This window comes from Etheostoma spectabile, chromosome 14 (genome assembly GCF_008692095.1).
Source record: "Etheostoma spectabile isolate EspeVRDwgs_2016 chromosome 14, UIUC_Espe_1.0, whole genome shotgun sequence".
Lineage (NCBI taxonomy): Eukaryota > Metazoa > Chordata > Actinopteri > Perciformes > Percidae > Etheostoma > Etheostoma spectabile.
This window is the reverse complement of record NC_045746.1, coordinates 6,093,197-6,106,614: the sequence shown is the minus strand read 5'-3', so window position 1 is coordinate 6,106,614 and position 13,418 is coordinate 6,093,197. Positions and strand designations below refer to the sequence as shown.

Here is a 13,418-nt window from a genome sequence, read left to right as displayed (position 1 = left end):
GTAACGTTAGTCACAGTGCTTACTTGCTTTAGTGTTTGTAAAGCATTAAAGTTCAACAAAGACTGGCTCACATTGGAAAATATCCTTTTTCATTTTTATCTTCTGTGTAGACGCCCCTACAAAATCACTGCAGTAGTCGAGAATTATTTATAATTTCCAAATGGATCTATTCATGTCATCTTTTTAAAAAATTACTTTTTGTTCTTTCACATTGCAATATATATCTCAGGAGAAAAATATAGCAATGTCAGTTTTTTCCAATATTTTGCAGGCCTACTGGGTGTACACTTCAGGCAATTCAAAGTAGATGTTATCATCATTAAGTGCAGCTATCTCCAGTCCTGAGATAACATGACTGTCGACAAACCTGATTCGTAGTCCTTAACAGGATTTTGGCACTCCTTCCTCTGACCTTTAGCTCCCTCATGAGTTGCTGAGAGCAGAAAGTGGCTGTGCTGCCAGGATCTAAAAATGCATATGTGGTAAGCATTTTGCTGCCTTTCTTAGCCTTATTCTTTACAGGCACAATTGCCAATACACCGTCCTGTGCTCCTGCCCCTATATGGCCACATGTCTTGGGAGAACTTTTATGATGGTTTCCTGATATTTCCTGCTGTGTCCTCTGAATTGTTTTCCTCTCCTTTGAATGGATGTGAAGGATGGTAGGATGTTTCAGATTACCCAACTTGCATGACAGATGTCTATGACAGTCCTTGCTCATGTGTCTAACAGAAAACATACACCTTTCTCTTTCAAAAAGTTAATCCTTTATCTCTGTAACTTCTCCATTTCAGAACACAACTTTAATTTGTGACTGTCTTCACACAGCAGGCAAGACACCCTTGTTGGCTTATCAGGTAAGTTTCTCTCATTTTGCATTTGAGTCATGGGTTGAGAATTGATAGCTGCCACAGAAGTAGCAAAGCTGCTTCCATTTCCTTTTAAAGCTAACTTGTGAGACTTTGTTTCCCTCTTTATACTTTATACTTGTTGAGATAGATGTGTCCTGAATGTTTCCAAAGAGTGGATTGGAAGCAATAGACACTTGCCTTTCAATTAAGATGACAATATCACTGAAACCTGCTTGGCAACTGTGCTTTTTTTGCAACTCAAAAGCAATGTTTCTCCATTTTTCCCCCCTTTTTGCTCATTTACAAAGCATTCTTGTATGAGGGTCCTTGCTCTTTGAAATCCTCTGCCTGGTGGCATGTGTTGACAGCTCTTAACCAGCTCCCTAGGTTGTCCTTTGGTATACTGCTCCAAAAGGAAAACTGTGTCTATGCTGATAGCAGCCTTTCCTTCCAATCCATGCTCAAATGCTCTGATAAATGTGCTGTACTCAAAAAGATCTCTATCAAAGGTTGGTATATCCCTTGGAGGTAATGATAATGAAGAATGTTGCATGAAAAGAGCCGTTATCTGAGGTCCAAGCCTGAGGGGGCCGGGAACCGTGCTTGCAATGCAATGTGTTTTCCGGACTGGTCCAGATCCCTGCAAGGATCTTTGGACAAAAAAAAGGCGCCCACTTCCACCACTAGGTGGCGCTATAGCAAAAGAAACCTGCATCGCACATAAAAATACACGTATCCACGTGTTCCCCAAATTCAGCTGAATCTCCTGATATAGGACACGCCCATTTGCGGCATACTTGTATGCACGAAAAATCACGGTTTATCATAAACCCTAGATCCCAACTCCTCCTAGACTGTGCAACAGTTGCAAAAATGTTGTCGTGTGTCGTGCTCCCATTGATATGGCAGTTTTGGCACATCCTAAAGATGGAAGATTAAACTGAGGATTGGAGTCTTTAGGCTGCCGCATTGCTGTCTCCTGTTGGTGGATGATTGAATTGATTGTTTTGAACTTTGTGGATTTAATTCCACAGTAGAGAGTCTGAACAAATATTTGCGTTTAGAACTTGCAGATAAGAATTCATTCCATCTAAATGACGTCTGGAGCTCTGCACATCACAACCTTTGTACACAGGAACCTTTTCAGTTTGAACAGCAATTTGACAATTCCTTTTTTTGATTTGCTCCTCCTGAGCATCCCGCTCATGTTGTTCTTTAAGGGCAGCTGCCTTAGCAAGGAGAGCAGCACTTTCCGACTCTGCTTTTAGGCATGCAGAGGAAATTGAAGATCTTGAAGACCTATGACTGTTACGGCCAGATGATGAGCCTGTTTCACCACCAACATTAGAAACGCTGTCCCCTGGACCAATATCATCAGTGACCACAGTTGTGGCTGGTGCAGTTTTGAGCACAGTAGCTCAGTCCGTAGGGAGTTGGTTTGGGAACTGGAGGGCCGCTGATTCAAGTCCCAGTACGGAACAAATTACGGAGTGTGGATTGGTAGCTGGAGAGATGCCAGTTCACCTCCAGAGCGCTGCCATGTGCTCTTGAGCAAGGCGATTGGTTTGGTAAAAGTACAGGGTTTGGTACCCAACCCTAATTGGGACATCAATAATTATTATAATGTGCAGCACCCATGCTAACAATCGAAAGGATAAAAATGCTGTGAATCATTTAATATTCAACATCCATCCATCCATCTTCATCCGCTTATCCGGTATCGGGTCGCGGGGGCATGCACTCCCAGTAGGGGACCCCAAACTTCCCTTTCCCGGCCACATCAACCAGCTCCGACGGGGATCCCGAGCGTTCCCAGCCAGGTTGGATATAATCTCTCCACCTAGTCCTGGGTCTTCCCCGAGGCCTCCTCCCAGCTGGACGTGCCTGGAACACTCCCTAGGGAGGCGCCCAGGAGGCATCCTTACCGATGCCCGAACCCACCTCAACTGGCTCCTTTCGACGCGATGGAGCAGTGGCTCTACTCCGACTCCTCTCGGATGACTGAGCTTCTCACCCTATCTCTAGGGAGACGCCAGCCACCCTCCTGAGGAAACCCATTTCGGCCGCTTGTACCCTGGATCTCGTTCTTTCGTCATGACCAGCCTTCATGACCATAGGTGAGGGTAGGAACGAAAATTGCCCGGTAGATCGAGAGCTTTGCCTTCGGGCTCAGCTCTCTTTTCGTCACAACGTTGCGATAAATGATGTAATACCGCACCGGCTGCTCCGATTCTCCGACCAATCTCAGCTCCATAGTCCTCACTCGCGAACAAGACCCCAAGGTACTTAAACTCCTTCACTTGGGGTAAGGACTCACTCCCCACCCGAAAAGCACTCCATCGGTTTCCTGCTGAGAACCATGGCCTCAGATTTAGAGGTGCTGATCCTCATCCCAGCCGCTTCACACTCTGCTGCGAACCGATCCAGTGAGTGCTGAAGGTCACAGACCGATGATGCCATCAGGACCACATCATCTGCAAAAAGCAGCGATGAGATCCCGAGCCCACCGAACTGCAACCCCTCCCCGCCCCGACTACGCCTCGATATCCTGTCCATAAATATTACAAACAGGATTGGTGACAAAGCGCAGCCCTGGCGGAGGCCAACCCTCACCTGGAACGAGTCCGACTTACTGCCGAGAACCCGGACACAGCTCTCGCTTTGGTCATACAGAGATTGATGGCCCTAAGAAGGGACCCCCTCACCCATATTCCCGCAGCACCTCCCACAATTTCTCCCGGGGACCCGGTCATACGCCTTCTCCAGATCACCAAAAACACATGTAGACTGGTTGGCATACTCCCAGGCCCCTCCAAGATCCTTGCAGAGTAAAGATCTGATCCGTTGTTCCACGACCAGACGGAATCCGCATTGTTCCTCTTCAATCCGAGGTTCGACTATCGGCCGAACCCTCCTTTCCAGCACCTTGGAGTAGACTTTACCAGGGAGGCTGAGAATGTGTTACCCTGTAATTGGCACACACCCTCTGGTCCCCCTTTTTGAAGAGGGGAACCACACCCCGGTCTGCCCCTCTTAGCACCGTCCCAGACTTCCACCATGTTGAAGAGCGTGTCCACCAAGACAGCCCCTCCACACCCAGAGCTTTCAGCATTTCTGGACGATCTCAATCCCTGGGGCTTTGCCGCTGTGGAGTTGTTTGACTACCTCCACACTTCCACCAGAAATTGACGACAATCCCCCATCTCCTCCAGCTCGCTCCACCAAAGAGGGCGTGTCAGCTGGATTTAGGAGTTCTCAAAGTGCTCCTTCCACCGCCCTATTACCCCTCAGTTGAGGTCAACAAGGTCCCACCCTTACTGTATACAGCTTGGATGATTCCTCGCTTCCCCTTCCTGAGGTGGCGAACGGTTTTCCAGAAGCACCTTGGTGCCGACCGAAAGTCCTTCTCCATGTTCTTCTCCGAACTTCTCCCCACCCGCTGCTTTGCCTCTGTCACAGCAGAGGCTGCAGCCCTTCGGGCCCGTCGGTACCCTGCAACTGCCTCCGAGTCCTCCACAACATATCCCGAAAACTCCTTCTTCAGTCGACGGCTTCCCTGACCACCGGTGTCCACCAGGGTGTTTCGGGTTACCGCCCCTTGAGGCACCTAAAACCCTAAGACCACAGCTCGCCGCCGCAGCTTTAGCAATGGAAGCTTTGAACATTGTCCACTCAGGTTCAATGCCCCCAACCTCCACAGGATGCACGAAAAGCTCCGCCGGAGGTGTGAGTTAAGTCGTCGGACAGGGGCCTCCTCCAGACGTTCCCAGTTTACCCGCACTACCCGTTTGGGCTTACCAGGTCTGTCCAGAGTCTTCCCCCACCCCCTGACCCAACTCACCACCAGATGGTGATCAGTTGACAGCTCTGCCCCTCCTTCACCCGAGTGCCAAAACATACGGCCTCAGATCAGATGAAACGATTATAAAATCGATCATTGACCTTTGGCCTAGGGTGCTCTGGTACCAAGTACACTTATGAGCATCCCATGTTCGAACATGGTGTTTTGATGGACAATCCATGACTAGCCAGAAGTCCAACACCAGACAACCACTCTGGTTTAGATCAGGGAGGCCGTTCCTCCCAATCACGCCTCTCCAAGTATCTCCATCATTCCCACTGTGCAATATTACTCTCCGGGAACCATCACCTATCGTGGTGGAGAGGTTTGTGTGTCCCTATGAACCTGAGGGCTGTGTTGTCTGGCTTTGTGCTCCTGGTAGGTCTCCCATGGCAAAGAGGTCTCAGGGGAGGGGCCAGACAAAGAATGGTTCAAAGACTTCGTTGGTTGAGCACGGAAGGGAATGAGAGACCCCGCCCGGAGGAAGCCCGGGCCCCGTCTGGAGCCAGCCCAGACGGTGGGCTCGTGAGCGAGCGTCTGGTGGCTGGGTTTGCCACGAGCCCGGTCGGGCACAGCCCAAAAAAGCAACGTGGCCCCTCTCCCTCCAGCCCATGGGCCCACCACCTGTGGAGATCCAAAGGGTCGGGTGCGCTGCTATATGGTGGCAGCGAAGGTCAGGGCTTCGACGGACCAAACCGGGCGGCAGAGGCGGGCTCTGGGGTGGAATGTCACCTCTCTGTGGGGGAAGGAGCCGGAACTTGTGCGGGAGGTGGAGCGCTACCGGTTAGATCTGGGTGGGCTTACCTCTACGCACAGTCTCGGTTCTGGAACCGTTCTCCTGGATAGGGGTTGGACTCTGTCCTACTCCGGAGTGTGCATTAATATTCAACATGGCGTCATTTAATGAGCTACAGGCATCCCGAGTGAAATCCTGACCCTTTCCACTGCCCTCTCTTTTGGGTGATGGTGTTGAGCTTGGGATGACTGGCAATAAACAGGTTGAGAATCAAATTGAAGAGGCAGAAGAAAAAAACACTGCAGCATCTGACCTTGAGTCTAATAATAATAATAAAAGCTGTCTGTCACACTCAGCTTGGAGGCCAATTCCGTAAACGTAGATGCATCCTTGAAAAACATCCATATGGAGAGGCAATGCTGGTTTAAAAGTCCCTGGGGACACTATAAGAACTTATTAAAACCAGATTGTGTTGTGTGGGGGAGGCCTCTACTGGTGCTACGGGGATTTAATCATGTTACAGATGCCCCCTCTCTGGATGGATGGTGAATTTATAAATAACGAGTAATGAGTTGGGTGCTCATGGAAAGCGTGTCCTTGAGGTCATTGTCAGGGTCATCATCAGTTACCAACAGACTGATTTGAAAATATAATTGAATTGAAATGTAACTTGTAAAAATACAGTACCACTACTACAACTACTCCCAGTTGTACAGTCACTCTCTTCATATCTTTGCAGATTGCATCTTAATACTCAATAGTTGATGATTTCTGTATTTAAATGCCTGGAGTGTTCTAAGTAAAAATGGTTGCCATGTTACAGAATCAGATGTTACTTTTTATAAATGGTTTATAAGTTAACCAATGGATTTAGTGAGGTTCATTAAATAATTTACTGATGCTTTATAGATCAGCTATAAGATATTAATGAGATTAACATTTGTGTTCTGGGCTTGTAATAATCACTCTGGCTGTTAATCCTCCTCCAGCTGGCCCCTTCAATTAGTTCTTTCACTCCTTAGGACTCCGGGCTTGTATTAGACAATTTTACCTCTGACCTTATAGAAATGGCCTGCTTGATATTTTGACATTTACTCCATTAATTACCATTTACAAGTGCAGACTTGATGGATTATAACCCCCTTCATCAATGGTTTATTAATATTTTGAACTATTTGCAGATGACTTACTTTTGCTAATGGCTTATCATTATCAAGGTAGAACTCATGGCCTTAAATAAGGCATGTATAACTGTAGAATTCCTTGTCTTTTTAAATTGAATATTAACATCTATAACAAGCTTATTAGAAAATGGTTATGTGCAGTACAGTATAAAGCATTGGTAAAAGATTTATCAACCATTAATAAAGCCATCAGTTAGCCCTTTTATAAATGGTAAATTATGCTGAGGAATTGGTACCAGAATAATAATACATGGAGTTGACTTGAGTTTCTAAGGCATTTCAGTTGAAGTTTATGCAGCTTCAAGGGGAAAATCCATCCAGACGGCCTGTTTTTACCGGTTTTTAATGCTTATGATTTTAAACTTTTTTTTACTTGTGTTTTATCTGTTTAACTCATTTTGTGTAAAGCACTTTGAATTGCCCTGTTGCTGAAATGTGCTATACAAATAAAGCTGCCTTACCTTGCCTTGCCTTGTGAATAAGCAGACGAGGCTAGAGATGTTCCAATACCAGTATCGTTTTTGCCTCCGATACTACCTAAAATGCTGGCATCCGTATTGGGAAATACTGGAGTTTATGCACCAATCTGATACCACATAATAAAGCCCTAAAGAAAATCTACGTCAAAGTAGTTTATTTATGTTTTTTTCCGTTATAGCTGACATAATAAAAGAAAGTTTAACAACATTCATTGTTTGTGTTTGACCTGAGAAACAGTTTAACCTGAGCCAGATAGAAAACATATCCATACAGGGAGAGTAGGATACAGTTGTTAAAACAAAACCAAATATATGACCCACTGCTATCGGATTGGTACTCGGTATCGGCCAATACGCAAGCGTAGGTATCGGACCCTCTCTAGTCGAGACCAGATGAAAAGAAAGACTATGCTCAGAGATAAAGAATTTAGCACACTGGTCCTAAAGACAGTTTTGCCAAATTGTAATTTCCCCTTGTGGGATTAATAAAGTATACATTATTATTGGTTTACAACATGGGTCTCAAACTCGCGGCCCGGGGGCCAATTGCGGGCCCGCAGTGCGATATTGTGGCCCCCTATTGACATCAAAGTTAAGTGTTAGTGGCGCCGCGCGTTCTGAAACGTTTTGTCATTGCGCTTGTCACTTATGGGCTACCGTAGTAGTCTCCTGACAGCGGCGTAAACGGTTGTCAAGCTAGCAAGTACTCTTTGCGGCAAATGGCTGAGGTTTGCAATTGATGTCTGTTGTTGTGAAATTCACCAAACATATCAGATCTAGGGCTTAAAGCACAAGTTTGGAGGAAATAGTTGTTGTTTTTTTGGAATACTTGATGCGGCCCAGCCAAACCCAGACTCTACTTCCAGCGGCCCCCAAGAAAGTTGAGTTTGAGACCCCTGGTTTACAATAATTCACACTACAACCACGTCCACATGTGGCCTTGAAAGCCAGACAATTCTTGGAACTTGATGACTTTGCTGGAAATGCTTGGCTTTTTTTCATTCAATGAGTGATTTTCCACATGGGTACTGCACTTTTTAATGCATGATGAAGGGCAGGGTAGGCCCTTCCTGCTAAAAAGGTTTGCTGATCCTGTGTTTGCGGATACAAACACAATAGCATAATGTGTTTTAAAAGAATGTGTGTGTGTGTGTGTGTGTGTGTGTGTGTGTGTGTGTGTGTGTCCTCTATATATATTTATTTTAAATGACGACTCCCACCCTTTGTATAGTGATTTTAAGCTTCTTCTCTGTGGACAGAGGTTTTTAGTCCCAAAGTGCAGAAAAAAGCTGTTGAAAATATCGTTGTTCCTGCTGCTATCACTGAGCTGTATAACAAGCTGTAGCAACATTTGTACAAACATGACAGGGTCATCTTTAGATTGGTTTTAAACCTGCTTTTATTATGTATTTAATTTGAATTTAATTTCAGTTATTTATATTTATTTCTCTCTCTCTTTCAGTTTCATATGTTTTGTTTGGTGGAACCTTGTGTATTAGACTTTTGAGTGCTTAGTGTTAGTTTCTGATGTGTTTTTGTAGTTGTGTGTCATGATGTACGTCATACTATTGCTGCAGAACAAATCCACCTAGCGGTAAAAATAAAGTAACCTCCAACTTTGGAGATGTTACTTACTTGTTTGCTTGCTTATGTTTTCTGTCTTCCAGTCTGTGTAATCCGTAAATGCTTTCCATTGATTGTGCCTGTTGCATGAATAGAACTATGGCAACCATTAAACACTTTGGTTGTTGACCTAGCTGTGGTGTGTGGTGTGTGTGTTTGTGTTGTTTGTGGTGTGGTGTGTTGTGTGTGTGGGGTGTGTGTGTGTGTGTGTGTGTGTGTGTGTTGTGTTGTGTGTGTGTGTGTGTGTGTGTGTGTGTGTGGTGTGTGGTGTGTGTTGGTGTGTGTGTGTTGTGTGTGTGTGTGTGTGTGTGTGTGGTGTGTGGTGTGTTTGGGTGGTTGTGTTTGTTTGTGGGTGCTAACACACAAGCTGCTGTGCTCCTGTGGCAGACTGTTGGTAAAGTGCAAGCTGTGTAGAGTCTCTTTTCTGTTTCTTTTTGCCAGAGCTAGTCTCAGCAGGTTCAGACTGTGGGTGATTAGACACCCAACCAGTCCTAACTGTCTAAAGATATTCCCATCCACAGAGAGCACCTGTTAGACAAAGGTTAGTTGAGGTTTTCTGACATTGTTGGGTGTCATCTGTTATTTAAGTCGGGTCACCTTGACCTTCTACGACACATTTGCCCTTTTATCTAAACTGATGGCAACAGTCTTGGCATTTTAGCATTAATGATGAAGTCGGAGAACTCTTTGATTCTTGACCAGGACCACCCATATACCGTAACTTCTTATCAGAAAGTTCCTTAACAGCAGATAAAGTTACACAATTAAAGCTGCAATATTTCATTTTTTGTGTATTAACAATGGGTAATGCTATAATGTGCAGTCTTAAAATGTGCTGCTAGTGGTGATCATGGATGGATTACTGAACGGGCCTACTGGGCACAGGCCCAGGGGCCCAACGTGGCTTTGCTATTAATCTAATTCCAATCACAATTTCACTGTGTGCGATTACAGATTTAAGGGGTGGCAATAGCTCAGAGAAGCATCACCAGACTATGTAGCAAGTTTGCAATTTTAAATTAGTTTTTATTTTAACCACGAGGCTAGTTCAATCCCAGGCTCCTCTGGCCACACGTCAACGTGTTTCTGTGGTTCAATCTCACAAGAGTTTATGGAAATTCATGCTGTCCTTTTTTTTTTTATATATTTTAGCTTAAAATGAAAATGATTCATTTTTATTTTATTAATCTAGAAATATAGTTTCAGTTTAACTTTTGTTATTTTGTTTCAGTTTACCAATTTTTTTTTCTACTGCTTAGTTTTAATTGATTTTACAATAATAATCCTGCTATGTAGTTCCTTTTTAGATTTCAGCATCTTTCAGCACATTTTCTTTACGGGCTCTGACAGCTGATTTTAATGACAAGGCTCCGATTAAGCCACTGTACCCTCCCAGACACAAAATCAGACGAGAAACAGACAATGTCAGCAACTAGCTGGTGAACACAGTGGAGCATTTAGCTAAAGAAGCAGCTATTTGTTTCCCCAGAAGTTGGGGAACGCCGTCGTAGGGCGTTAAGAAAATGAATGCTAATTGCACCATGTCGGTTATGCAGTAAAGAGGCAATCATTTGTGTGATGTTTACTGTCAAATTTGGATGGTTAACCATTCCTTCCCAGAAGACTTTGCAATCCCTGGAAACCCAGAAAACTGCTGCCTTTCAATTTCCATAATCACAGCGGAAATTGCAATGTTGAGTTTACTTAAATGAAGTATAAAATCGTTATACATTCACACATTTTCCTGACCTTATGTTATTTTTGTTGGGCCAGTATTGTTGGGCTTTCATTTGTTGACATCCACATGTGCCATTTTGTACAATCAGATTCAGTCTTCATGAGTCAGGTTAGATAACTGCTGGCTGAATGAGGTGCACGTACCTACTGTACCTAGTAAGTTGGATAAATATACTTTACAAGGTGAGCAGGATATCTGTTCTTATATACAATTCTTTACTTTGCAGTAGTAGTACTTACTTCACCTTCAGGCTAAAACAAATTAGTCAAGTCTGGGCTGCTTTTGAATGATCTCAGTCACGGACAGAATCCCACTGCTGCTTCTTTAATTCAGCAAAATCACTATTGACCCTGAGAGAGCGCAGTTACTTTTGTTCGTCAGTTTATTTTGTTCACGTGTAGTTCACGTGCAGATGTGCAGCAGATAAGCCAGATAAGGTCATAGAGAATTGGACATTCAGACACAGACGGAATGGGTTGTTCTAGTCTCTCCAACATTTTTTTTCCCACTCGCTTCTGACACTTTTCAACGGGTTTATATCCCAGGACTGAATTTGTGGTTGGCTGAATGTAATTCCTGGCAAAGGACAAAACCTCCAATCTTCCACACTGTATTGACTCAACTGCTGTTAGAGGAAGGAATGGGCTTTCACAGTTGTTGTCTGCCATCTGTTCAGCTGAAGCAGGCTAAAGCTGAAAGATCTGCCTTGACACGTGATTGTCATGCATTAGCGATGTGTGTGTGAAAGAGAAAATCATCATAGAAAAAGGGCCAGAGAATGCTTGCTGGTGGTGCAGCTTTTTGTTACCATTTTTAATTTTGGTCTGGAATACAGGCTAAACGTATTTTAAATAAATAATAATAAATACAAATAATGTATGACCTTAATATTCATAAACCAACTCACCAGACTCCATTTAAAGTGGATATATGTAACTTAACTTAGTTTGTTTTGATTCTAGCGGCCGCTTTGGACAAAAGCGGTAGTGTTTTTACCACACCTGCTGTCGTAAAGGTCTTTTCTTACAGTGCTGTTTGTCCACAGTAGATTAATGAGTTGCCAGGAGGTCATAATAAATATTTTGCTTTTTACAGAAAATTATTCATTCAAAACGAAAGAATACGTTACAGATGTATTGTTGCATTTCAAGTCTTGCGTACAGTAACTTAGGATGTATCATGAGCTGAACCTGGTATCAGGGTCACTGTCGCAAGCCAGAGCATTCATTAACTTCAATCTTCTTAATAGCATCAAATCATAACAAAAGTTATCTCAAGGCACTTTACATATAGAGTACGGCTAGACCACACTCTATAATTGACAAAGACCCAACAATTTCACCAGTGGTGAGAAAAAAACATCCTTTTAGGCAGAAACCTCGGACAGACCCAGGCTCTTTATGGCCGGCTTTCGCCTGTTGTTTTTCATTTTCCCTTTTAGCTTTTAGTTGTTCTCTGTTTAATTTCCTTCTTTTCTGTGAGGGCCCTACCCCAGTACCAGCCATAACTACATCAAATAAAGCCCAGTTCAGACAAACCATATGAAACAAGACGATTTGAAGCTTACAACGTTCTGAAACCAATGCAACAAGACGGTGTATAATCTCCATAACAACGCCTTGTTGTACTTCCGTCCTAACGTCTAGCTTTTGCGCTTTTTTGTAGCTAAATATATCATTTGTTTTGTCTAAATATGAATACGGATAACATTAGTGAAATTGAGATGCTTACTACATTTGCATTTCCAGGGATGAATCTACAAAAACACGTTTTATTCCTCTGCTTCACTGCTGGGCGCTCCCTCTCTTCAGTCTTTCAGTCTCGCTTGATCATACAACGTTAGCATGCTTTCGCGCGGTCGTCAAGGCTTTGTCGAAAACTCCGCCATTTCAACCAGCTGTTTGTAACATAAAACAAAATACATTATAGATCCTTTTATTGTGTAGTTCATAGCTGACTTTACCAGTTGAATTCTCTATTGACTGTTGAAACAGGTGACATCCGGTACGTTCTATAGCAAGCCTCGGCGTCTAGCAGCAACACCATCAGCTGGTTTGAGTCGAGCTGAGACAGGCCGTTTCAGACCACTGCAGCTGAACCCTGCGGCTTTCTAAAACAGTTTTGTCTCGTCATGCATCTTTGGTACGAACTAGGCTTAACTTCTATAATAAAATACAAATTCAATAGGCCTATATAAAAGAATATCTCCTGCTACCTTTTACCTGACTGGATACAATAACACAGGCTTTTCCGGTGTTGCGTCGAAATCTGTGACCCATCAAAATGTGTTACCGTGGAGCCAATCGGCCTGCCGTAAATCATTTTGTGACTTTGAGGGAAAGTCGGGTCCTTACAAAGGCATTAATCAAAACTATATTAAAATAGCGTTCTTTTCACTGTACGTCTCGTTTGCTATTACAGGTCATTGATGATCATCGCTGAAAAATTCCCCTGTTTCAGAAACCATTTAACATTTAGTTACTTTATAGAACAAGCATATTTTCACATGTAAATGGATAATAAATGGTTTATTTTAACCAGAGTGGCGATTGTTGTAAGAGTACAAGAAAGATGAACCACGAGGGCTTTTGGTAGTTTTATTTTGTTTCTGTTGACTTTTTATTTAACAATGATAAAATCTCTGGGGTTTGGCGGTAGTGATTTTGGGTCAGTTTCATGTTAAACAAAAAGGATCTTACTCTTTAACAAAAAGGTTGATCTCCACAGGGATCCTTTCCATAATGTTAGACAGAAAAACATAGGAAAATAGGCTTGAAAAAAACTGAAGTTACCCTTTAATTCTCTGTGGGTTTGTTACTATGAGCGACCCTTTACAATACAGTCATTTGAGCCATTGTTAACATAACATTTAGACAACTGCAGCTTTAAAAGTACTTTAAACTTAAAAGTCTGTGGCCAAATTTCTAGATGACTTTCACTTGTGTGGACTGGAAGCAAATAAAGGT

The 13,418-nt window shown here is 43.5% G+C and overlaps 1 long non-coding RNA gene across 1 annotated transcript in view; it reads right to left on the bottom strand.

Moving 5' to 3' along the window:
- Positions 1–12,880, bottom strand: part of LOC116702139 (uncharacterized) — a 16,375-nt gene extending 3,495 nt beyond the window's left edge. The window contains exons 1-2 of the long non-coding RNA XR_004335072.1: positions 12,807–12,880; positions 9,583–9,586 (exon numbers count right to left, since the gene is read on the bottom strand). This is a non-coding gene — a long non-coding RNA (uncharacterized LOC116702139). The remainder of the gene's footprint in view (positions 1–9,582; positions 9,587–12,806) is intronic.
- Positions 12,881–13,418: the final 538 nt, after the last annotated feature.